Source organism: Bubalus kerabau, unplaced genomic scaffold, assembly GCF_029407905.1.
Source record: "Bubalus kerabau isolate K-KA32 ecotype Philippines breed swamp buffalo unplaced genomic scaffold, PCC_UOA_SB_1v2 scaffold_38, whole genome shotgun sequence".
NCBI classification, from domain to species: Eukaryota; Metazoa; Chordata; class Mammalia; order Artiodactyla; family Bovidae; genus Bubalus; species Bubalus kerabau.
Window position 1 is genome coordinate 433,711 of NW_026577892.1, and position 27,105 is coordinate 460,815.

The 27,105-nt window shown below is 45.0% G+C and overlaps 1 long non-coding RNA gene and 2 pseudogenes across 1 annotated transcript; 2 read left to right on the forward strand and 1 right to left on the reverse strand.

Annotated features, from left to right (window-relative positions):
• The first annotated feature begins 6,980 nt into the window (after positions 1–6,980).
• On the forward strand, positions 6,981–11,205 carry LOC129640717 (uncharacterized). The gene is made up of 3 exons (XR_008708927.1): positions 6,981–7,139; positions 8,845–8,982; positions 9,250–11,205. It is a non-coding gene; the product is annotated as an uncharacterized LOC129640717 (long non-coding RNA).
• Positions 7,294–7,413, reverse strand: LOC129640736 (uncharacterized; annotated as a pseudogene).
• Positions 11,206–23,021: 11,816 nt separating the features above from the next.
• Positions 23,022–23,140, forward strand: LOC129640734 (uncharacterized; annotated as a pseudogene).
• The last annotated feature ends 3,965 nt before the right edge of the window (positions 23,141–27,105 follow it).

Genomic DNA, 27,105 nt, shown 5'->3' on the forward strand with positions numbered 1-27,105 from the left:
GCAGCAGCAGCAATGTTAATATGAATTTTTCTAGGGAGAAGATTCATAGTTTTCATCATATCCTCAAAGAGTTTTATAGGCCTGAAAAAAATAAAATAAAAGATGGAAAACAATTGGTTTAAGGAATTCCCTGGCAGTCCAGAGGTTAGGACTCTGTATGTTCATTGCTGAGGACCAGGGTCAATCCCTGGTTGGGGACTAAGATTTTGCAAGCCGAGTGGCTTAGCCTAAACAGATAAATAAAAATTGTTGTGTACACACAACTTCAATCAATTTAAATAGAAGAAACATCAACCATGAATAAATAGCAATAAAAAAGGAAATATGTGATTTTTAACTGAGCAGATCTAGACTCAGTGACCATGCTTTATATATTTGCCTGCTCATGTGTATTTTTATAGCAGCCAATTAATAATACTGTAATGAAATCATTTCTTACATCTTTGCAACTTAGCTGTTAGGAGCTAAGAATGTGAGGGCTCATCTGAACCTCCTTTATTTCCCCTTATTCCAGTGGAGTGGTATCAGCAGGCAACTGCAGGAAGACATTATCTATGGTTTAAAACCCTGAGGCTTTCTCTTCAGCTCTAATTTAAACCTGAGAGGGAATATTACATGTCAAGTGAGAGTCACAAAATTTCAGATCTAGCATTTGGGGGAATCCTCTGTAAGTCCAAAACTAACGGTTAATTAAAAAAAATTCTTTTTATTTATTTGGCTGTTCCAGGTCTTAGTTGTGGCATGTGGATCAAAATATTGTCCGGGTGAATTCCCTGGTGGTCCAGGGGACCTGGGTTCTATCCCTGGTCAGGGAACTACATCCCACATGCCCTAACAAAGACCTGGCTCAGCCAGATAAATAAATAAAAAGAAATCTTTTTTTAAATTGTCTTATATTTGTTGCTATACTTTTTGGAGCCCTGGGTCAGGCAGGCAAATCCTGTGCAGGCTCCAACTCAGCACCACTGCTTTGGATCTGAAACATACCTTCAGAGAGGAAGAAGGCACAAACAAACAGAAACACTGAAGCTATATACTGAAAAATGCCATCCATCTGCTTTAAATATTTTTTACCTTAAAATATTTTGTTGTGCCCCCTTCAAGGACAGGCTTTGAAGAACTCTGGAAATAACAGGAAGTTCTAAGAAAGTCTGTGGTGATGCTATTTTATTTTTTTTTAACTTTTTATTTTGTGTTGGAGTATAACCAATTAACAGTGTTGTGGTAGTTTCACATGAACAATGAAGGGTCTCACCCATACATATACATGTATCCATTCTCCCCCAGCCAGGCTGCCATTGAGCACAGTTCCTTGTGCTATATCATGGGTCCCTGTTGGTTATCCATTTTAAGTATAGCAGTGTGTACCTGCCCAAGTCAATCCTAAAGGAGATCAGTTCTGAATATTCATTGGAAGGACTGATGCTGAAGCTGAAGCTCCAATTCTTTGGCCCCTTGATGCGAAGAGCCCACGCATTAGAAAAGACCCTGATGCTGGGAAAGATTGAAGGCAGGAGGAGAAGGGGATGCCAGAGGACGAGATGGTTGGATGGCATAACTGACTCAATGGACATGAGTTTGAGTAACCTCCGGGAGATGGGAAAGGACAGGGAAGCCTGGCATGCTGCAGTCCATGGAGTTAGTCGGACATGACTGAGGGACTACTTGCAAAAAGTTTCAAAGCTAGTAAGTTTTAGAGCCAGGATCCAAACTGTGTAATGTAAAAAGTTTTGGTTGCAAACAACAGAAATAGATTCTAGCTAATGTGTGTGTGCTGTGTGCTTAGTCGCTCAGTTGTTTCCAACTCTTTGTCGCCCGCCAGGCTCCTCCGTCCATGGGGATTCTCCAGCCGAGAATGCTGGAGTGGGTTGCCATGCCCTCCTCCAAGGACTCTTCCCAACCCAGGGATCGAATTCAGGTCTCCCGCACTGCAGGCAGATTCCTTACCATCTGAGCCACCAGGGATGCCCCTACAAGAAGGGTCTTCTAGCTAATGTAGGTGAAATTTATTGAAGGCTATCAGGTGGCCCACAAAATGGATAAGAAAGGACATGCATGCATGCTAAGTTGCTTCAGTCGTGTCTGATTCTTTGTGACCCTGTGGACCATAGCCCACCAGGGTCCTCTGCCCCAGGGATTCTCCAGGCAAGAATACTGGAGTGGGCTGCCATGGCCTCCTCCAGGGGATCTTCCTGGCCCAGGGATCAAACCTGCATCTCTTCTGTCTCCAGAATTGGCAGGCAGATTCTTTACCACTAGCACCACCAAGGAAGCCCCTCCAAGAAGAGTCTAAGAACAGCTTAACAGTCTACTCAGAGCATCTATGGTACTTTGAATGATCACCTTGGCTGTAAAGCAAGGATAAGCCAGCATCAGTTACCTGGCCTAGCTTAGTCTTATGACTGGGCAAGGGGAGGCCACCTCGATTAACCAACCCAGCAGACCCTAAACACTGAGGGAAAAGTAATCCCTCGTGGAAATTAGAGTGCTTTAATCCAATGAAGACATACATAGGGACTTCCCTGGCTGTCCAATGGTTAGAATTGGATCATAAAGAAGGTTGAGCGTTGAAGAATCGATGCCTTTTAATTGTGGTACTGGAGAAGACCTTTGAGACTCCCTTGGACAGCAAGGAGATCAAATGAGTCCATCCTAAAGGAAATCAACCCTGAATATTCATTGGGAGGACTGATGCTGCAGCTGAAGCTCCAGAACTTTGGCCACCTGATGCAAAGAGCCGACTCCTTGGAAAAGACCCCGATGCTGGCAAAGATTGAAGGCAGGAGGAGAAGGGAGGCAAAAGAGGATGAGATGGTTGGATGGCATCACGAACTCAATGGACATGAGTCTGAGCAAACTTGGAGATAGTGAAGGACAGGGAAGCCTGGTGTACTTCAGTCCATGGAGTTGCAAAGAGCTGGGCACAACTTAGTGACTGAACAACAGCAGTCATGGTTAAGACTCAACATTTCCAATACAAGGGATGTGAGTTCATCTCCGGTGGGAGAACTGAGATCCCACATGCCGTGAGGCCACAAAAATGAAGGCAGACATATACAGTACTGGGTGTACTGTATATTTTCCCCAGTGTATTTTTCTCAATAAACCCAAATCTGTCCATATATAAATTCTTGGCCTTGTCCATTGTACTATTCTACTTCTTAAACATGGTAGCAAGCTAGAGCCCTTGTTAGCTAGATGTCAGAAAGTTAACAGAGGAAGAAGGAGGTCACAAGGGACAAAATGGAGTAGATCAGATTGCACAGTGATTTTATAAATACTTCTTTCTGACCAATATGGTGTGTTCTTAGCTAAGAGTGATTCTGATTTTTCCCGCTTGGTCCAATGAAAATCAAACAGAGTTAAACAGACCTGGGTCTGATTCTCTGTTTCACCACCTACTGTCTGTATAACTCTGGGCAAAGCAAAGTGAGCCTCATTTTCTTCATCTGTAAAATAAGCTAAAACCCACCACCTTACCATATTGTTATGGGTTTAACTGAACAAACCTGTTAAGTGCCTGACATATAAAATACTCCCAGTAAATGTCACTCTCCCGCTAGTCCCTGTCCCAGTGTACTGAAAAAGATTATATGGTATTAGTATTTTTAGTATTCTGAAGATTGTATGATTCATTTCTTCTGAAGACATAGTTTTTCTTACCGAAGAATATTCAGTTATTTCATGATGGCATTTCCACCTCCAAAAAACACAAATGGTCCCAAAATGCAGACAAAGATGAGTACCTGGACACCCCTAAACCATCAGCTTTTGAATGACCGGGTGAGTAATAAGAACTATTGTATTAGTTGAAATCATACTTTGAAGGGAAAAAAAGCATTAAAATTTTGGTAATCAAAACATGAACAGGAATTGCTTAGGATTGTATAGTGGATAAAAAAAAAAAAAAAAAACAAAAACCAAAAAACAAAATGAAGGATTTCTTCAAAAATTTTAATTGAAAAAAACTGAAATACATTTAGAACAAAAATAAAGAAAACTTTAATTGAGCCCCAGTTACCTGGCCAGAGTTGGCAAGAGATACAAAGTTCCTGCTTAGAAAGAAAGATCTTAGGGACTTCCCTGGTGGTCCAGTGGCTAAGACTCTTTGCTCCCAGGGCTGGGGCCCAGGTTCTATCACTGGCCAGGAAATTCAATCCCACATACTGCAACTAAAGACCTTGTGTGCTGCAACTAAGACCCAGCACAGTCAAATAAATTAATAAACATTTTTTAAAGATTTAGGAGATGAGAAGGAAGAGTGTCTACCAGCTCCCCTTCACCTCCATATCCAACTGGTTTTTAGGTTCTGTGAGTCTTCCTCCGAGGTCTCTTCATCCAGACCCCTTTTCTCCTTTGACTTGTGCACATCCAGCTCCACGTTCTCAGTTCACACACTCACCCCCCTTTGCCTGGCACATTGCAGTAACCCCTCAGCTGGTTTCACTGTCTCTAATCCATCCTCTATTCTGGTCCCAGAATGATCTTTCTAAAGTACCAAACTAATCCTATGAAGCAAGAGATAACAGACTGTTCCAAAGAATAAATTCCACCCTACCCACCATGCATAGCACTGAGGACCCCTTCATGTGTGTTAGTCACCGAGTCATGTCCGACTCTTGGAGACCCCATGGACTATAGCTGGCCAGGCTCCTCTGTCTGTGGGATTCTCCAGGCAAGAATACTGGAGTAGGTTGCCATGACCTCCTCCAAGGGATCTTCATGACCCACGGATCGAACCCAGTGTCCTTTATATCACCTGCATTAGCAAGTGAGTTTTCTTTTTTTAATTTATTTGGTTGCAATTTTGTTGAAGCATGTGAACCCTTAGTTGAAGCATGTGGGATCTAGTTCCCTGACCAGAAATCAAACCCAGGCCCCCTGCATTGGGAGCATGGAGTCTTAGCCCCTGGACCACCAGGGAAGTCCCAGCAGGTGAGTTCTTTAACACTGGCTCCACCTGGGAAGCCTGAAAAGCTTTTGTCAAATTTTATGAGAATTTCTAGGGAATTCCCTGGTGGCCCAGTGGCTCAGTCTGTGTTCCCAATGCAGGGGGCTGGGTTCCATCTGCGTTCAGGAAACTAGATCCCACATGCCGCAAGAGTTTGCATGCTGCAGCTAAAGAACCCACATGGCACAACTAAGACCCAGTGCAGTCAAATAAATAAAAATGTTTAAAAATTTCATGATTATTTCTAGATGAGCAATGATAAGAGAAATAACAATTTCTATTAGAAATGATATTTATTTTGTTGTTCAGAACTCCCATTTTATCACCCTCCCCCGCCATTTTTAGTTTGGTTCAGTTAGGTTCTAGTTTGGAGTAAAACTATTTTCAAAAATCTTAGCCTGCCATATGTAAAATAGATAGGCAATGGGAATTTGCTGCATGGCTCAGGAAACTCACACAGGGGCACTGTATCAACCTAGAGGGGTGGGGTGGGGAGAGAGAGGGGCTGCCAAGTCACTTCAGTCGTGTCCGACTCTGTGCGACCCCATAGACGGCAGCCCAACAGGCTCCCCGGTCCCTGGGATTCTCCAGGCAAGAACACTGGAGTGGGTTGCCATTTCCTTCTCCAATGCATGCAAGTGAAAAGTGAAAGTGAAGTCGCTCAGTCGTGTTCGACTCTTCGCGACCCCATGGACTGCAGCCTACCAGGCTCCTCCGTCCATGGGATTCTCCAGGCAAGAGTACTGGAGTGGGGTGCCATCGCCTTCTCCAAGAGAGAGGGGAGGGAGGTTCCAAAGGGAGGGGATATATGCATACCTATGGCTGATTCATGTTGAGGTTTGATAGAAAACAACAAAATTCTGTCAAGCAAAATCCTTCAATAAAAAAATAATTAAAATTAAAAAACTGTCAAATCACTATGTTGTACACCTGAAACTAACATTATATTGTATGTCAATTATAATTCAATAAAAATTAAATATAATACAAATTTAAAAAATCTTGGACCGTGTATATACCCATATGTATGTGAATGAATGTATCAGTACTTAAGACACACACATGGAATTTGCATATGTATACAGCAAACTGATAATAGTGAGTGCACAAGTGCCCAGTCTTGTCTGACTCTTTGCAACTCCACAGACTGTAGGCCTCCAGGCTCCTCTGTCCGTGGAATTTTCCAGGCAAGAATATTAGAGTGGGTCGCCATGCCCTCCTCCAGGGAATCTTCCCATCCCAGGGATTAAACCCACGTCTCTTTATGTCTCCTGCATCAGCAGGTGGGTTCTTTACCGGTTGAGCCACCAGAGAAGCCCAACTATCAATAGTGGTTTCCCCTAAAATGTTGGACAACATGGAAGAGTGGGAGGGAAGTCTGTTGGAAGAGAGAGTTTTTGTTTTTTTTTTTACCCTATACACTGCAATATTTAAGCATTTAAAAAACAAATATAAGTAAAAGCGAGCAAAGAACAGTAATGCTGAGAATTAAAAAACAAGGGTTCCAGATCAGCTATACTAAATAATCTCCAGGGAAAAGACATCCGAGAAGAACGTGAGGAGCAAGCATGAAGGGAATTGGTCATATTTTCAATATGGTGGGAAAATACAAGAGCCGTTGGAGCAGGATGGTGACAGAATTGCATCTGCATTTCCAAACGGTCATCTTGCTCCACGTCACTAATGATTGGAGAGACTCAACTCCAAACGCCAAGGAGGGACCACTTCGCCCGAGTCCGACTGGGCCTCATTGCAATGTCTGTCCACAGCAGATGCTGGAGAAGCTGTGGAGCAAAGGGAACTCTCCTCCACGCTGAGTAGGAATGGGAGTTGGTACAGCCGGGATGGAAAAGAGTATGGAGGTTCGCGAAGGAACTAAAAGTAGAAGTAGCCTATGGTTCAGCAGTCCCACTCCCAGGCATAGATCCACCCCCAGTCCAAGCCAACAAGCCAGATGCCCCGTTTGGGCACATCGATCTGTGCGCGCGCTCGCATGCGCATGCGCGATCGCCTGCGAGGCTGGGGGTGGGGCGGGGGCTGGGGCTCTGGCTGGAGTCGGTGCAAGCCCCGGGATTGCCTGAGGCAAGCCAAAGGAGCCCCAGAGGGAGACGGGACGGCCGGTCGTCTGGTTTCCTGAAAGCCGAATGCGAAGGCGGAGGGGCTCGCGGGCCGCGGGGAGGCAACCCAGGTCTGCAGCGGGAGTCGGGGCCCCGGCCACCCACTCACTCCCCCCGCCCCGGGAGGGGCTGGGGCTGCGGGGGTGGCGGGGGGGCGAGGGGGGTGTGGGTCCAAGAATTGGGACGCGGGGCGGGGGCTAAAGGACCTCTTCTGGTAGGCAAAAAAGCCTCCAGCACCCGGAATTCCCAGGTGGTCTCCCATCCAAGATACTAAACAGGCCCGACCCTGCTTAGCTTCCGAGATCAGACGAGATCGGGCGCCTTCAGGCCGGTAGGGCCGGAGACGGACGCGGCCGCCGCGGGGCGCCCTAAGAGCCTTGCGCTTCGCCTCCCTTTCGCTCTGACCTGCAGGTCGGGCCAACGGGCCGCCCCTCTCCTCCGGGGGCCGTGCTGTACTTGAGCCGCACGACCCGCGACCGCACTCCAGCCTGCTGACGCCGGCCCGGCCCCCGAACACCGCCAACACCAGACCAGCAACCGCCTGGCCGGGCCCGGGGGCCCGATGGGCTTCCAGGACCCCCCAGTGACCGGGAGGGCGTGCGTGCGTGCGCGCGGGGCCTGGGGGGTGGGCTGAGGGGTGCGGAGGTCTCGGCGCCCTCCCACCCCCGGCCACTCCAGACCCGGCCGCGCTGGCTGAGCGGGGCCTCCCCCCCCATCCCCTTCGCTGCTCAGGGCCGCGCGACCCCGGAGGTGTCGGTCTTAGGGGCCCGCCGCCTCCCGATCCCCGCGGCCCGGGGGCCTCTGAACCTCCTGCGGGCCTAGGCGCAGCGAATCTTGAGCGCCCAACTTGCCCGGCACCTGCCCGCTGCCCAAACCCACCGGGAGCCACGGAGGCGCGGTCGACCGGAGCGCCTCAGCCCCGCCCCTTTGCCCTACCGAGGCGCCCCCCTTGTCCCCACGCCGCCCGCCAAGCACCCGACCTTCCTGAGAGAGCAGACGAACCACAGGCAGGCACACAGACAGACACACACACTCGCACGCACCCACGCCATGGGAGACAGCTGGCCTGCGCGAGCTCCTCAGCCAGAGCCATAGCACCTGGGAGAGGCCGGGGCCAGACCAAAGGCCCGGCGGACGGCTGTCGGGAGAGACAGAGGCAGAAATCCATGAAGCTTCCGACACAGACTCCAAGACGGCGAGAGGGAGATACAGACACACACACACACACACACACACACACACACACACACACACACACACACACTTGAGTGTGGTCTTTGGAAATTCTTCTGTTCGTAGTTGCTGGGTTGAGCCCAACTTTTATAGGAGCCATGGAGTGCGGCCCATCAGGCTCCTCTGTCCGTGGCATTTCCCAGGCGAGAATACTGGAGTGGGTTGCCATTTCCTTCTCCAGGGGATCTTCCCGACCCAGGGATCAAACCCGAGTCTCCTGCGGGTGGATGCCTTGCCATCTGAACCAGCACATTGCGAATTCCCTAGGCAAAATACAAAGAAAAGAGCTCGTGTGCTACTAAGTGGAAAGATGATTGAAGAAACAGAAGGTGTCCTTTGTTGGTATCTTGGAATCTTTCTTTAGTTTTCGTTGATTTTTACTCTTAAGGCTACTTGAACAAGGCAAGAGAGAAACCCCAGAATTGAAAAGCAATTGACTTTTTTGAAAGAAACCTGTGCAGGTTAAGCACTCTTCGTTTTTGAGAGATGGTGAAATGCAAAATCTTGATTCAACACATATGGCTTTGGTGAACTTTATTTCAGATCTCCATGATGAACCCCTAAGGCGTCCAGGAAGAAAGGAGTAGAGCGGGAGACAAAAAGAGCAACCTTTCCCCTTGGCGCCATCCCAACCAGCTGCTTAGTTCCTTCAACTCATGGACTACCATCTGGGCTTATCTGGTTTGTCTGATTCTTGTTTCGGGGCCCGTTTCTAGTCACAAGGCTGTCAAGAGTGGGGTGGATATTTGGGGGGGGGGGAAGCCCTTCTTTCCATTCCACATGAGACCCAGTGGACAATCCAGGCCCTGGCTACTGCATTGAGTGTGCAGCAGCAATATTAACGGTGATGCTGGTTAACAACGCATATTCCTGGAGTCCACTCCTTTGGCTACTGACTGTGTGTGGTGGTGGTCTGGAACCTATATCTGGAATCTTTCTTTATGATAGCAAATGACACCAAAGTCCGAGGACGATGGAAGATCTTCACATTTCTGCAAGAGCCACACACCTCCAGAACGAACCACAAGACTTGCTTGAAATGGTCAAGGTATAAGTATTGGACTAAACGTTGGAAGGTCTCCACCTTTGCTATGGAAATCAAAATATCTTTCTTTGAAGTGAAAATGGATCATACTCAACGTTCACGTTCTTGTAGAGCTTTTGAGAAGCCCTAAATTGTAGAAATCTGCTGTACGAGTTCCTTGAAAGCAAGAACCTATATTTATGGATATGTCTTAGTGCCTTAGATTGTGCCTTGATTATAGTGTACACATCAACCCAGGAAATAAAGAATTGAATCGCCAAATATACAAAGAGATCAAAAGTGCCGAGCCAAGTGACACCTTGAGGCTTCCAAGAACTTTTCTGTCTTTCACACACTAAGTAAATCCTGAGCACCTACGATGAGCTGGGAGGCATGTAATAAGTTTCTGGAACTAGAAGGCGGAGAGAAGAAGACACAGAGTTCCTGCTTTCACTGAGACGAATCTAATGATACATCACAGGCAGGTCCTTTGATAACTTATCGAGGGGCCTCTTGTCTCACCAAAACCTGGGTGTCAGGGAAGGCTTTTCAGAGTAACAATTGAGTTGAGTTCCATAGGTTGAACCTACGTAAACCAGGGTTAAGATGCAGGACGAATTTCAGGCAGGGAAAATAGCATCTTGGAAGGCTATGTGACCAGGGAAACTTAGAACATTCAAGAAATGAAAAATGCCCTATGGGATGGAAGCCAAAGAGTACAGAGGGCATTCCAGTTAAAAGACATCAGAGACTAACGTGGGGAACAAGCATGAAGGGATGTGATCATATATTCAATATGATGGGAAAATACAAGAGCAGTTGGGGCAGGGAGATGATAGAATTTCTCTGCATTTCCAAAATGTCATCTTGCTCCATAACACTAATGTTTGGAGCGACTCAACTCCAAGTTACAAGGAGGGACCACTTCCACGAGTTCGAATAGTCCTCATTGCAAAGTCTGTCAATAACGAATGCTAGAGAAGATGTGGACCAAAGGGAACTCTACTCCACATGCAGATTGTGTGGGTGAATTCTCTAAGAAATTAAGGGAAGGAGTGCTACATCTTGTTTATTGTATTGTGTTTGGGGGGAACTATTTTGGAATTAGAGGAGCCCATTTCTCAGTATATGATTTCCAAACTAGGCAAGTATAATTACAGTCTGATAAGATGTAACTCAAATAACTTCTGAATGTTAATTGATTTTGAAAGAGGAAATAATCTTGCAAGAGAAATATAGACAAACAGGAAAAGCATAGTTGTCAATATATTAACCTAGAGATGCTACAAATATTGTTTAAGAAATATGAAAGTTTCATGGAGTATTTCACATGAAGGAATTATTTCCTCTTAAAAGTCAAAAGGGCTTCCCTGGTGGCTCAGAGGTTAAAGCATCTGCCTGCAATGCAGAAGACCTGGGTTTGATCCCTGAGTCAGAAAGATCCCCTGGAGAAGGAAATGGCAACCCACTCCAGTATTCTTGCCTGGAGAATCCCATGGATGGAGGAGCCTGGTGGGCTACAGTCCACTGGGTCGCGAAGAGTCAGATACTACTGAGCAACTTAACTAACTTAACAGTCAAAAAGGATCATGAGTCCACTCATAAAAATGATTTGTTCTTCAGTTTTATCATGAATTACCTGACTAAAGGATGATTCTGTATTGTATTATTCCTTCAAAATTATAGCACATTGTTCACTTTCCAGATTTTTATTTAATTGATATTTATTTAACATTGACTCTGTGCCAGCACTGCAAAACCCACCCACACACCCTACACCAATTTTGTGACTTCATTAGAAACCACTTAATCAAGCAAATTCTATAGTTGCCTCTATTTTACATCCTAAATTGGCACATTATATGTCGCCCTACTTAACACTATTAAGATTATCTCTTTTTTAAAAATTCTTGATAAATATAATTCCTGGCTTCCTCACAAAATAATTTAAATTATATAAAAACTGGAACTTTGTCTAATTTATCACTGTATTCTTAGCTCTTTGAGGAATATTAGTACTAGATATTCAAAAGACTCGTATTAAATGAAAATGATTTCAGTGGGTCTCAAAAGAACTTGTCTTTAAAAGGCATTGGTGCGGGGAGCTGCCCGTCAGAACGGGGTCCTTTGTCCGAAGGACACAGCTCTGGGAGCTGCTTCAGTCCTTGAGGGTTTGCTTGCAAACATAGCTCTCTGTCCCGCCACCCCAGAGATTAGGCGCTTATTTACTGCAGGCACCTGGAGTTCTGTGCAAACTTCTCACGCACAGAGAAATATTATCTGGTGTAAGAAATAATAACAGGGTGCCATTCCCATGCTCTCAAGATTTCTTGTGACTGTTTGTAAGATGTGTAGGTCAAACAAAGAAAATGTTAACTGTCTTGTCTTTCTCACGCTCTTCTGTGTAAATATGAGATGCTGAATAAAGTTGGTGTCAGACTGCGTCCCTTCGTGAAGACGTGTCTGAACCTCTCGACCCCATCTTTGTTGGAGATTTCTCTTGCTTTCGTTTCTTTTCTCAGCCCCGCCGTGCACGTTCTCGGGACCTGATCGACTTTGCCGTCTAGCACCGGCACATTGGTGCCATTTAAAGTAGATATTAGGTTTCCATTTTCTCATCAATGATTCGTTTCATTGGTTTTGTCATTTCAGATAACTTTCTTGAACATCAGATCATGGAAGATAGAAATAATGTTACTGAATTTATCCTCTTAGAACTTTCTATGGACAAGAAAGTCCAGATCCTCTGCTTTTTATTTTTCTTATTCTGTTACCTGGCTATTTGGTTGGGGAATTTGATCATTGTGATTTCTATTACATGCAGTCAGCTAATCACCCAGCCCATGTGCTTCTTCCTTAACTGCCTTGCACTCTCAGATCTCTTCTACACCTCCACTGTGACATCCAAGCTCATGACTGACTTACTGATGGAGAAAAAGGCCATTTCCTATAAAAACTGCATGACACAGCTTTTCACCACCCACTTCTTTGGGGAGGGGGGAATGAGGTCTTCACCCTCACAGGGATGGCCTGTGACTGCTATGTGGTCATCAGCAAACCTCTCCACGACGCCATCACCATGAACAGGCAAAAACATCACTCAATTCTCATAGCGTCGTGTGCAGGTGGACGTCTTCATTCTCTTGGTCTCTTTCTTCTTGCGATTGTTTTACCTTTCTGTGGCCCCAGTGAAACAGACCACTATTTCTGTGATGCATATCTTTTGTTGAAACTAGCCTGCACTGATACACACAAAATTGGCTTTTTTGTCATTGCCAATTCTGGCTTGATGGGACTGGTGCTCTTTGTGGTTTTGATGGCCTCCTACATTTTGATTCTGTATAATGTGTGCACATATTCTGCAGAAAGCCACCATAAAGCACTTTCCACCTGTAGTTCCCACATCACAGTCCGTGATCCTCTTTTTCACACCTGTCATCTTTGTTTACATTAGACCTGCCACAACATTACCAGAGGATAAAGTGTTTATGCTCTTCTACACAATTATTGTCCCCATGCTCAACCCGCTTATCTACACACTTAGAAACATGGAGATGAAAAATTCCATAAGAAGAGTTTGGTGCAATAAAAGGTTCTGGGAAAGGAGCTTAATGATCTGAAGGTCATTCATCTCTGACGCCAGTGACTGTCTTCTCATCACTCCCTCTGTTGCTGAGTCTCTCCTGCTAATGGGAACATCAGGCAGAATGTGTAAAAGCCAAGCCTCCAACAACAGCTTGCCTTCAGTGGTTCCTTCTTTATTTTCCTCTCAATGCGTTTTCCTTGATTTCACTTTTCACTAATAATCCCCTTTGTTTAAAAAAAAAGAAAAGGAAACTTTTTACAGAGTAAAAACACACTGAAAAATCTGGAGGGAGAGTGATCCTGCCTGTATTGAAGGCTAAACCTGGGGGAGACTTCGCTCTCAAAATACTTGGCCTCAAGGTATAAAAGGTAATAATATGTTACAAGGTAAAAGACAGTTAAAGAATCCACCTGCTAATGCAGGAGACACATGTTCAATCCTTGGGCCAGGAAGATCCTCTGGAGAAGGAAATGGCTACCCACTCCAGTGTTTTTGCCTGGGAAATCCCATGGAGAGAGGAATCTGGTGGGCTACAGCCCATGGGGATGCAAAACAGCTGGACATGATTCAGCGACTAAACAAAAACAAAAAGGCAGTTATAGGAAAATAAGAACAATCACATACTGCAAACTCCTTTCAGAACTATATACCTAGCCTCGTATCCTACAACTCTAGATTTCTTTTAATCAAGTACCTAGAGATTTTTTTGTGTGTATTTGTCAACTGCTATTATTTTACTTAAGTGAAAAGAATATATAGATCTAAATACAACATAGTGTAAAGTCCAGCCTTATAGTCGACATGGCAAGTCTTACAGTCTGAAAAGCAAGTCACTGTGTGATCTGTTTGTGAAGTAACATTGTAAGTATTGGGGGAAATATATGTGTATGTGTGTGTATATATATATATATATATATATATACACACACAAACTCATGCTATTTGAACTGGGTTTGACATTAAGTATACATGATCAAGGAATAAATAAACTACAACTGACTTTGCTACAAAAAAGAAGAAAATATAAATCCTTTAGTTCCTCAAAACAGATGATTTATCTCAAAGTAAAAGACTTTCACTTACTATCTAAATTCAAGTGTAGAATAATCCTAAAATAATATTTGACAAAATATAGATCAGACTCAGTGATGGGAATATATATATATATATATTCTGCTGCTGTGCTTAGGTGTTTCTGACTCTGTGGCCACATGGACTGTAGCCCACCAGGCTTCTCTGTCCATGGGGATTCTCCAGGCACAAATATCGGAGTGGGTTGCCATGTTCTCCTCCAGGGGATCTTCCCAAGCCAGGGACTGAACCCAGGTCTCCCACATTGCAGGCAGACTCTTTACCAACTGAGCCATCAGGGAAGCCCAAGTATACTGGAGTGGGTAGCCTATCTCTTCCCCAGGGGATTTTCCCGACCCAGGAATCAACCAGGGGTCTCCTGCATTGCAGGTGGATTCTTTACCAGTTGAGCTACCAGGGAAGTCTAATGTGTATACATCCATACCTATAGGATTTTCATGATTTTCTAGGGCAAAGTATACATTTTGTTTGAAATACATTTTTAAGATTGCTGCATTTTCTTATGAAAATGTGCATAGTTTTGGATATAAAATGTAACTATTAATAGTATAGATTTGTATTCTATATAATGAGTTAAACTATATTTAATACTATAGATTTATTTTAGGTAATAGGATATTTTCTAATGTTTCTCTCTCAAATAATGTAATATTTTGTAGAATTAATAGGACAGATGATGGATTTTAAAGAATCATATTATTACTATGTCATAAAAATGTTGTTAACTGTTCTCCACACAAAGATAGGCCATATTAATATTTGGCTATATTATGTGTGTGTCTCCTTCAGAATTTTCCACAGTTTATTGTGACCCACACAGTCAAAGGCTATGGCATAGTCAATAAAGCAGAAATAGATGTTTTTCTGGAACTCTCTTGCTTTTTCGATGATCCAGCAGGTGTTGGCAATTTGATCTCTGGTTCCTCTGCCTTTTCTAAAACCAGCTTGAACATCTGGAAGTTCATGGCGCATGTATTGCTGAAGCCTGGCTTGGAGAATTTTGAGCATTACTTTACGAGCAACAAAGATCTGTCTAGTCAAAGCTATAGTTTTTCCAGCAGTCATGTATGGATGTGAGAGTTGGACTATAAAGAAAGCTGAGGGCCGAAGGATTGATGCTTTTGAACTGTGGTGTTGGAGAAGACTCTTGAGAGTCCCTTGGACTGCAAGGAGATCCAACCAGTCCATCCTAAAGGAGATCAGTCCTGGGTGTCCATTGGAAGGACTGATGTTGAAGCTAAAACTCCAACACTTTGGCCACCTGATGAGAAGAGCTGACGCATTTGAAAAGACCCTGATGCTTGGAAAGGTTGAGGGGAGGAGGAGAAGGGGACAACAGAGGATGAGATGGCTGGATGGCATCCCTGACTCAATGGACATGGGTTTGGGTGGACTCTGGGAGTTGGTGACGGGACGGGGAGGCCTGGTGTGCTGCAGTACATGGGGTCTCAAAGAGTCAGACACAACTGAGGGCCTGAACTGAACTGAATATGTATGTGTCTTATTTTTGTACTTGCAAGATACTTTGCAAATATTATTTTGCATATTTTGCTGAATATTTAAATGTCAAAAAAGAATGGTGTTTCAGAATTGTAAATAATAATCTTAAGGAGGCAGAAGTTATCAAAGTAACTGAATGAATATGTTGTAAATAATGTAAATCAACCAAATCTTACTTAATTTCCCAATTGAATTATCTCCTCAAGTGGATCAGTTGTTTGGAGTTACATTTTCATAAAGATCATCCATTCGTCTTCCCAGATAGTTGCGAATATCTGGTAATAACTGATATTTTTCAATATCCCCATCTCTGTGTTTGCTTATAGTGTTTAACAGCCTTCCATAGAGACCTCAGCTCTGCCTTCATGTGTAAATTAAGCAGAAACCATAATCCATGACCTTCAGCCATGAACTACGGAGTTTAATACCAGATATTTTGGGTGAGGAATTTTTTAAAAAGATGCTTACAATATATGCCATTCTTATCTCTCCTGTTAATAAATACAAGTACTAGGAAATAAAGAGGCCAGAATATATTGCTTCATTTCACAGAGACATCATTCATACAAATCTCTCTCTCTCGGAATGAGGCTTAAAATAAGACATTATTCTGCCTGCCTCATTCAGTCTGGATTCATGAGCAGTTCAGGTTGTGGGGTGGTGGTTGCTTTTCGCTAGTAAATCACACTGTATGAGAAAACTCATATATTGAGTTTAATTCCTATTATGTGGGGATTTCTTATGTTATGTCAGTTCAGTTCAGTTCAGTCGCTCAGTCGTGTCCGACTCTTCGTGACCCCATGAATCGCAGCACGCCAGGCCTCCCTCTCCATCACCAACTCCTGGACTTCACTCAGACTCACGTCCATCGAGTCAGTGATGCCATCCAGCCATCTCATCCTCTGTCGTCCCCTTCTCCTCTTGCCCCCAATCCCTCCCAGCATCAGGGTCTTTTCCAAAGAGTCAACTCTTTGCATGAGGTGGCCAAAGTACTGGAGCTTCAGCTTCAGCATCATTCCTTCCAAAGAAATCCCAGGGCTGATCTCCTTCAGAATGGACTGGTTGCATCTCCTTGCAGTCCAAGGGACTCTCAGGAGTCTTCTCCAACACCACAGTTCAAAAGCATCAGTTCTTCGGTGCTCAGCCTTCTTCATGGTCCAACTCTCACATCCATACATGACTACAGGAAAAACCATAGCCTTGACTAGACGGACCTTTGTTGGCAAAGTAATGTCTCTGCTTTTGAATATGCTATCTAGGTTGTTCATAACTTTTCTTCCAAGGAGTAAGCGTCTTTTAATTTCATGGCTGCAGTCACCATCTGCAGTGATTTTGGAGCCCCCCAAAATAAAGTCTGATACTGTTTCCACTATTTCCCCATCTAGTTCCCATGAAGCGATGGGACCAGATGCCGTGATCTTCGTTTTCTGCGTGTCAAGCTTTAAGCCAAGTTTTTCACTCTCCACTTTCACTTTTATCAAGAGGCTTTTGAGTTCCTCTTCACTTTCTGCCGTAAGGGTGGTGTCATCTGCATATCTGAGATTATTGATATTATCCCGGCAATCTTGATTCCAGCTTGTGTTTCTTCCAGTCCAGCGTTTCTCATGATGTATTCTGCATAGAAATTAAATAAGCAGGGTGACAATATACAGCCTTGACGAACTCCTTTTCCTATTTGGACCCAGTCTGTTTTCCCATGTCCAGTTCTAACTGTTGCTTCCTGACCTGCATACAGATTTCTCAAGAGGCAGGTCAGGTGTTCTGGTATTCCCATCTCTTTCAGAATTTTATACAGTTTATTGTGATCCATGCAGTCAAAGGCTTTGGCATCGTCAATAAAGCAGAAATAGATGTTTTTCTGGAACTCTCTTGCTTTTTCCATGATCCAGCAGATGTTGGCAATTTGATCTCTGGTTCCTCTGCCTTTTCTAAAACCAGCTTGAACATCTGGAAGTTCACGGTTCGTGTATCGCTGAAGCCTGGCTTGGAGAATTTTGAGCATTACTTTACTAGCATGTGAGATGAGTGCAATGTGTGCGGTAGTCTGAGCATTCTTTGGCATTGCTTTTTTGGGATTGGAATGAAAACTGACCTTTTCCAGTCCTGTGGCCACTGCTGAGTTTTCCAAATTTGCTGGCATATTGAGTGCAGCACTTTCACAGCATCATCTTTCAGGATTTGAAACAGCTCCTCTGGAATTCCATCACCTCCACTAGCTTTGTTTGTAGTGATGCTTTCTAAGGCCCACTTGACTTCACATTCCAGCATGTCTGGCTCTAGGTCAGTGATCACACCGTCGTGATTATCTGGGTCGTGAAGATCTTTTCTGCACAGTTCTTCTGTGTATTCTTGCCCCCTCTTCTTAATATCTGCTGCTTCTGTTAGGTCCATACCATTTCTGTCCTTTATTGAGCCCATCTTTGCATGAAATGTCCCCTTGGTATCTCTAATTTTCTTGAAGAGATCTCTAGTCTTTCCCATTCTGTTGTTTTCCTCTATTTCTTTGCATTGATCGCTGAGGAAGGCTTGCTTACCTCTCCTTGCTGTTCTTTGGAACTCTGCATTCAGAGGCTTATATCTTTCCTTGTCTCCTTTGCTTTTCACTTCTCTTCTTTTTCCAGCTAAGTCATACAGTGACTCACTTAGTGGCTCAGTCACACACTTGATAATGTAAGGAACAACACTTCTTGAAACAGGCAATATAGAAAACAATAGCAGTAATAGTAGAATCATAAGTAAGAAGTTAAGTCAAGAACTTCTAGTAGGTGTAGCCCAGTGACATCTCCATGTCATCTGACTTAGTTTGCTAAATGACTATAGCTTGCTGTTGATATCGTGGTTGTAGATCCTGAGCATCTGATCTTGATTCAAAGACTGGTTATTGAGATAAGCTTTAGAAACAAACTCAGAATGTCCTTTTTAACAACTTAATTAAACCTCTTAGCAATGTAACATAACCACAAGGAACTATCTCAGGAGTGCGTCTTAGTAAATACAGACCTTAACTTAAAAAACTGGAACTTAATATTCAGTGAAACATAATAGATGCCATAGGCCTGACATCAGTTAGGTGGATTTTTCTTTTAGAGCTCCCCAGTATACGTTGAGATTTCTGTATATGTCGGGAGACAGTCTTTTTATTTACCTGATAAGGCTGTTCAGAACCCAAGTGTCTCCAGCTTCTGGAGGGATGAGGCAGAGAGAAAAAAGGTATAATTTTACCCGTAGGAGTAAATCACTAGATTGTTTTAAATGACCAGTAACTCGAGGAGAAGTGCTTCTTTATATCTGAAAACACAGAGTAAAAATCAACAATATGTCAGACAAAAAGTCGTGAAAATTGCGGTCATATTTAGCAGTCTACTCCATCCCATGCAATTGATCCCTTTGTTCTGCTGTCCTTGCCCAATGGCCAAGGACATCAGTGAAAGCAGTAGTCTCGAAGAAACTCATGAAGCTTTTGTGAATGTCTGTATGACCTGTCCAGCAAAGTGGGTGCCCTGATCACTGGAGATTGTGGAAAGCACCTTTTAACCATTTTTTCTATTCTGAGATATTAATTCTGAAGCCAGGAAAGGCATTATCAAATAAAAATGAGGTTTGTCAGGGAGCCAGGAAAAGCCAAGTGGCCACGTTGGACCTCTCATAGCCCCAACCCTTTGGTTTATGGCCATTTTTAATCCATTTTAAATTCCCTGAAGAGGCGTTAACTTTTGTAGAAGCAGAATGAGCTGTGTTCATATGTGCTGTAGTCTGTTATCAAAAGCCACATTCCAAGAAAACTTTGTTCTTTTAATCAGTGAGAGAAAACCAAATTCCAGTTTGGTAACAGCTTATATTCACTGGGAAACAATAGTTATGCACTTAGTCATAGTCACAATAAGACTTCAAAGGCAGTTTAATGTCTTAACAAACTTGTAGCATGCACAAAACTCTTCTTTCACTTGCAACACACCTTTTTGCACTTTCTGTATTCGTCACTTCATTTGTCCACTTAGAGGACAGCCACCTGTACGTTTAGACTTACTTTGCTTTTCCTTAATAGAATGTAATTCCATTCCTTATTACTTTTTATTAAAAACACACATCTTACTTTTCTTCAGAAACCATGACTTGTACTTTACATCATCATTCTGTCGATTGGTAAGGATAAATCACCCAAAGTTATATCATTTATAAAAGTATCTGCACAATGTCTCTGTTAATTAGATCAATAAACAAACATCAGTATCATGTATCAATACAATAATGATTATTTCCCAGTTCACACAAGCCTCGAATTCATTTACTTTAATTTCCTTGAATTTAGAATTGTTTGATTTGTAAGCACTTACTTCTCTTTAGGCCAATTAATTAGAGCTCATTGAACCACTTAGCCTTTAGCAATTTTTTCCAAGGATGGAGACATACACCGAGACACACACAAATCTGGACAGACAGAAACCTCACAGTTTTCCACCTGAAATTTAAATTGTCTCTTTGTCCCTTTTATTTTCTTGGCTTGAGTTCCAGCTCATGGCTGGAGTCCCGGATCGAGTGGGCTGTGTATCTCAAGGACATGATAAGAGTTAACTCAGGTTTTTCCCCAGGCATGTTTCTGTTTCTCAGGCAGGATCAGAGCTCCCCAAAAGAGTATTTTCACAAGTCAAACTTTTAGTAATTACATGTGCAAAAGGAACCAGTTTTGCAATTTCAAAAAGATTCCATTTTACCTAGTTTTCTCCGGAGTCTAAAGAATACACATGGCCATTCAGGGTTCAAAATGTCATTTCTCCTTCATGTAGTCATAGCTTCATAGCTAAAATTTAAACCAGAGAGTGCTCAAATTGGCTCTGATGACAGGGGTAGACTGATCGAGAAGATGTCCCAGCAGGGATTATCTCTCTGGGCAGGTGAGGTCGTCTCTTAAAGCAAAGAAACCCCATATATAAGGGATTTTTAGGCCTTGAGGATCAAAATTATCCCAGTTTTTCAAGATATTATTCAAGGGGTGGGGGTGGTTCTGGACTGTTAGGCCCCATCTGTAAGAGAGAAAAAAGCAGTGCCCAGTGCCATGGCTTTTTTCTACCAGAGGTGTCTGCCCCTGCTCTAGACGGGGTTGGAGACTGATTTTCCACCTAAGCTTCCTTCCCTGGCCAGAGCTAACCTGTCTCTTACAGGTGAAGGTGTTCTACTCCCACCCCCCCTCATTCTACCACCCAGGCATGGTGGAGATGCACCAGGGTTAGACCTGATGGCATCCCAGATTGATGTCCAGGTCCTCACCATTAAAACCTTGGTTTGATTTCCCTTTTATTCCGGCACCACCTGGGGTGGAACAGAGTAGTTTTCCGGATGCTCGCCGAGCCAAGACCACTAGGGGAAGCACCCAACTTCTGTGTACCTGCGCACATTCCTCATAACAGTATAAGTGGCAAGTCATAAAGGGATGAACAGAAAACCCAAGACATCCTCCTGAGAGTGGCCACACGAGTCTATTTAATAACAAAGGAGGCGATGGAGGGCCCGCCTGCGAGGAAAAACTAATCCTTCATATGCATGGAGTGCCAACATCATCCTTTTGATTCCTGTCCCTCAGACTGTACGAAAAGAATACCTAAGGAGTTGAGACAAGAGCCACTGGAGGGCTTCGTCTGCTCTGCTAAGAGCTAGCGCTACTAAGGGAAGAAGCCCAATGCGCTTTCAATCTGCCCAAATCTGGGGTGTCCCAATCTGTGTCCTCAGGAATCTCATGCTCACCAGCAATGCCTCAATCCATATAGTCCAGAGGCATAGCCACGACAAGAACTTGCCTGTGTGTCTGTGGGGTCAGGATGGTGATTTCCAGTCTGAGAGATGTCCCTGGAGCTAGAGCTCCAGCTCGCTCCCTAAAGTGCTCCTGTCTGCAGTGTCCTGTAAAACTTGGAATGGGGGCCTTGCTAGAAAAGCACAATAACAGCATGGATTGCAAGTCCCTTGAAAGTCTACAATCCGGCACACGAGGTTAATAACTTTAATTCCCCAAGCAGATATGAAATGGTCAGAGGGACCAGGAAAAGCTGACTGGGGAAAAGAAGTTCAGTCCACATGCTTCTGATTTAGTAAAGTAGCTGCTGCTGCTGCTGCTGCTGCTGCTGCTGCTGCTAAGTTGCTTCAGTCGTGTCCGACTCTGTGAGACCCCAGAGTTGGCAGCCCACCAGGCTCCCCCGCCCCTGGGATTCTCCAGGCAAGAGTACTGTAGTGGATTGCCCTTTCCTTCTCCAATGCAGGAAAGTGAAAAGGGAAAGTGAAGTCACTCAGTCGTGTCCAACTCTTAGCGACCCCATGGACTGCAGCCTACCAGGCTCCTCCGCCCATGGGATTTTCCAGGCAAGAGTACTGGAGTGGGGTGCCATTGCCTTCTCCATAGTAAAGTAGAGACCACAGTAAACGAGCAAAAGAATCTCAACTCCGAGTGTTCTTACCTTGTCTTGAAGATCTTGGACAAGCCCCCAAGATGATAACCTAGCAGTCAACGGTGACCGATGCCACTGGATTCATGGTGTCTGAAGAAGAAGATATTACTCTGGGGCCAAAGACAGTCTCAGTCATTCAGAGCTTTGTGTATATTTTATTTAAAGTGAAGGTGACAGAAAAAGCTTCTGACACAGACATCAGAAGGGGCTCACTAATTTAAGTGGGGCCATATATACGTCTCAACTAGCCTCTGAGAATAGACAAAAAACATCTCAAGGATGTGAGCGTTTTGCCCAGACCCTTTCCTATAGCATACATCCAAAGCTCAAAAAGAGGAATGTCCTTGAACCTGAGATACTGCTCCCTACAATGCCTACTTGTCTTAGGCCAAAGAATGTGAAAAAGCAAGCAAGCTTGCCTCCTCCTTAAAGGGGCTTTAGGCTTGGACTCTTTATCAACCTGCTGGGACAGGTAAGTATACAGTTAAAATCAGAAAACTCTAATGTGGTAATGGTGGTGAGTAAAGCATTTGTATAACATACCACTGATAACTCATATAAGTATATCACTTATAAATTCAGTATGAAGGTCAAAAGATAAAATATCAAAATAATGATAACTACAAAATGAAATAATGGAACCATGTTTGAAGAATTAGATGACAGTATGATACTAAGTCAACAAACAGAGAGACCCAATGAAGAGCTACAAATTATTTTTTTTAAAGGAAACTAACATAAATTCTGGATTTGAAAACTAAAATAATTGAAATGAAAAATTGATAGGTTCAATAGCACATATGAGATGCTGGCAGAAATAATCCATAAACTTGAAGATGAATTCATAGAAATCAATGTAAAAATAAAGAGAAAAAAATGTTGAGGGAAAATGATCTAAGGCATCCATTCATTACACCATCGAGTATGGAAGGAGAGAGACTCTCAGAAAGCAGGGAGAGAAAGGGGAAGGAGTAAAATTACTTGTAGTCGGAATGGCTGACCGGCAGGTCAGAGCGAAAGGGAGGCGCAGCGCAGGGCTCTTAGGGCGCCGGGCGGCAGCGGCCTCCGTCTAAGGCCGGCCTCCGTCTAAGGCCATAGCACCCTGAACGCGCCCTGTCTCGTCTGATCTCGGAAGCTAAGTAGGGTCGGGCCTGGTTCTTACTTGGATGGGAGACCGCCTGGGAATACCGGGTGCTGTAGGCTCTTTGCCTTCCCTCTCCTTTAGCCCCCGCCCCCACGTCCCAACTCTTGGGCTCCCGGACCCCAACCCCTCCTGGGGGTGGGTGGCCAGGGCACCGACTCCCGCTGCAGACCTGGGGTGCCTCCGCGCGGCCCGCGAGCCCCTCTGCATTTGGCTTCCAGGAAACCAGAGGACCGTCCCGCGGGTCTCCGTCTGGGGCTCCCTTGGCGTGCCTCAGGCAATCCCCGGGGGGCTGCACCAGCTCCAGCCCCAGCCCCAGCCCCAGCCCCAGCCCTACCCCCAGCCCCACCCCCACCCCCACCCCCCCATCCTTGCAGGCGAACGCCCGAGCTCGCGCGCATCTGCGTGCACACACAGATATATGTGCACAGATGGTGCATGTATCTTGTTCAGTTATACTTTTGGTGGATATGTGCCTGGGAGTGGGACTGCTGAATCATATGGTACTTTTAGGTTTAGATCCTTCAGGAACCTCCATACTCTTTTCCATAGTGGCTCTACCAACTCACATTCCTACTAACGGTGGAGGCGAGTTCCCTTTTCTCCACATCCTCTCCAGCATTTGTTATCTACAGACTTTTCCATGAGGACCATTCTGACTAATGTGACGTGGTACCTCGTTGTAGTTTGGAGTTGAGTCTGTCCAATCATGAGTGATGTGGAGCAAGATGACCTTTTTAAAATGCAGATGCAATTCTATCACCTCCCTGCTCCAACTGCTCTTGTATTTTCCCATCATAGTGAAGATATGACCAAATCCCTTCATTGCTTGGTCCCCACTTTCTTCTCTGATTTCTTTTCACTGGAATGCCTTCTGCACTCTTTTGGTTCCATCCCATAGGGCATTTTTTCATTTCTTTTCCTTGTCACGTAGCCTTCCAAGATGCTATTTTACCTGCCTGAAATTCTTCCTGCATCTCAACCCTGGTTTACGTTGGTTCAACCTATGGATCTCAACTCAATTATTAGTCTGAAAAGCCTTCTCTGACACCCAGTTTTTGGTGAGGGAAGAGGCCCCTATAGAAGTTCTCAAAGGATCTGCCTGTTATTTATCATTAGATTAGTCTCAGGGAAAGAAGGAACTTTGTGTCTTCTCTCAGGATTCTATTTCCAGAAACATATTACATGCCTACTAGCTCATAGTAGGTGCTCAATATTTATTCAGTGTGTGAAAGACAGAAAAGTTCTGTGAAGCCTCAACTTTTCACTTGGCTCAGCACTTTTGATCTCTTTGTATCTTTGTCCATCCAGTTCTTTTCTTTCTTCTGTTGATGTGCACACTATATTCAAGGCATGATCTAAGGCATGAAGACATATCAATAAATATAGGTTCTTGCTTTCCAGGAACTCGTACATCAGATTTCTATAATTCAGGGTTTTTTTCTTTAATGCTCTAGAACAATGTGAACTTTTAGTATTATCCATTTTCATTTCAAAGAAAGATCATTTTACTTACATAGCAAAGGTGGAGACCTTCCAACTTTCAGTCCAATACTTATACCTTTACCATTTCAGGCAAGTCTTGTGGTTCCTTCTGGAGGTGTGCGGCTCTTCCAGAAATGTGAAGATCTTCCATAGTCCTCAGACTTTGGTGTGATTTGAAATCATCAAGAAAGTTTCCAGGTATAGGTTCCAGACCACCACCTCAAAGAGTCAGTAGCGAATGGAGTGGATTCCAGGAACATGCATTGTTAACCAGCATCACTGGTGATTCTGTTGCTACAGACTCAATGCAGTGGGCAGGGCCTGGACTGCCCACTGGGTCTGATGTGGAATGGAAAGAAGGGCTTCCCCCCTCCACTGTTTCTAGCCTTGTGACTAGAAACGGTCCCCAAACAAAAATCAGACAAACAAGATAATCCCAGATGGTAGTCCATGAGATGAAGGAACTAAGCAGCTGGTTGAGATGGAGCCAAGGGGAAAGGTTGCTCTTTTTTTCTCCACCTCTACTCCTTTCTTCCTTGATGCCTTAGTGATTCATCGTGGAGATTTGAAATAAAGTTCACAAGAGTCATATTTGTCGAATAAAGATTTTGCATTGAACCAACTCTAAAAAATGAAGAAAGTTTCACCTGCCACATGTTTCTTTTAAAAAGTCAATTGCTTTTCAACTCTGGGGTTTCTCCATTGCCTTGTTCAAGTAGCCTTAATCGGAAAAATAAAATATAACTAAATAAAGATTTAAATATACCAACAAAGGAAAGCTTCCGTTTCTTAAATCATCTTTCCACTTAGTAGAACACTAGCTCTTTTCTTTGTGTTTTGACTAGGCAATTAGTTGTATCGTGGCTCAGATGGGAAGGCATCCGCCTGCAGGAGACTCAGGTTTGATCCCTGGGTCGGGAAGATCCCCTGGAGAAAGAAATGGCAACCCACTCCAGTATTCTTGACTGGGAAATGCCACGGACAGAGGAGCCTGACGGGCCACAGTCCATGGGTAGCATAAAAGTTGGGCACAACTGAGCAACTAAGAGCAGAAGTATTTCCAAGGGCCACATTCAAGAGATTTGGAACTCTTGCTTGACTCCCTCATGTTGACCATGTTGACTAGGCAGCAGATAGCAGCTGATTCATCTGTACAATTAAAAAAGAATGTGTCATTCTGTTCTATACTTTTCTGTACTGTAGGCAGAGACTGTACAGAGCAGATGTCTGGACTTGTACAGGACTTTCGGTCCTTTAGAGGATTACAGTGGCACCATCAATGCTTGCCAGAGGTGGCAGGAAGGCGGCCCTGGAAGTTTGAGTCCAGACATGTCCAGTGTTTTAGACTCATATATCAGATGAGTCAGAGTGCATTTACCCTTCACTATGTCTCCATAGAAAGTTGCTTTGGGTTTGGAGGTACACACACACACACACACACACCCTGCCGCCGAGACAGGTCAAGAGCTAGAAACCACAGGTAAGGGAGACGGAGAAAGAGGGAGAGAGAGACAGCAAGAGGACACGCAAGCTTCCCAACCCCCGGCCTCCACACCCTCCCCCTCCACTCTGGGTATCCACCCGGCCCCAAGTCGACCCGACCCCACCCTCACCCACCGACACACTCACACACACTCTCACACACTCACCCTCTGGCCTGGGGGTGGGGGCTGGGTCTCGCCTTAGGTAGCCAGGCCGAAGGGGACCTTTGAGACCTCGGCTTCGAGGAAGTCTTGGGGTCCCCACGGGTGACCGCCAGCCCCAGGGCACCGCGTCCAGCCGGGGCCCGGCCCAAGGCTGACGCCCCCTCCCTTGGGGAAGCTGCTTCTTCCGCGTGGCCTTCCTCTGAGGTGCGTCACGGGCTGTGCCAGTGTGTCTGTCTCAGATCCGATGCCATCCTCTCTCCCCTGTCTGTCTCCTGTTTGCTGTCTCTCTGTCACTCGCTCTGTGTCTCCATCTGTCTCTGCTTCCCTGTGTGTGTGTGTGTGTGTGTGTGTGTGTGTGCACGCGCGCACATGCGTCTGTCTGTCTGTCTGTATCTCCCTCTCGCAGTCTTGGAGTCTGTCTCTGAACTTTCATCTCTTTCTGCCTCTGTCTCTCCTGACACCCGGCGGCCCGTCCGTTCCTCTGGCCCCAGCCTCTCACAGGTGCTATGGCTCTGGCTGACGAGCTTGCGACGGCGGGCTGTCGACTGTCTGTGTGTCTGTCCGTGTGACTGCCTGTCGCTCGTTTGCTCTCTCAGGAAGGTTGTGTGCTTGTCCGGAGGCGTGGGGGAAAGTGGGGGGGGGGGGCCTCGGTAGGGCGAAGGGGCGGGACTGAGGCGCTCGGGAGGACTGCGCCTCCGTGGCTCCCGGTGGGTTTGGGCACCGGGCAGGTGTCCGGCAGGATGGGCGCTCAGGGCCCTGGCTGGGCTGCGCCTAGGCCCACAGGAGGCTCAGAGGCCCGCGGGCCGCGGGGGAGCGGGTGGCGGCGGGTCCGAAAGCCAGACACCTCTGGGCCGCACGGCCCTGAGCAGCGAACGGGATCCGGGGAGGCCCGGTTC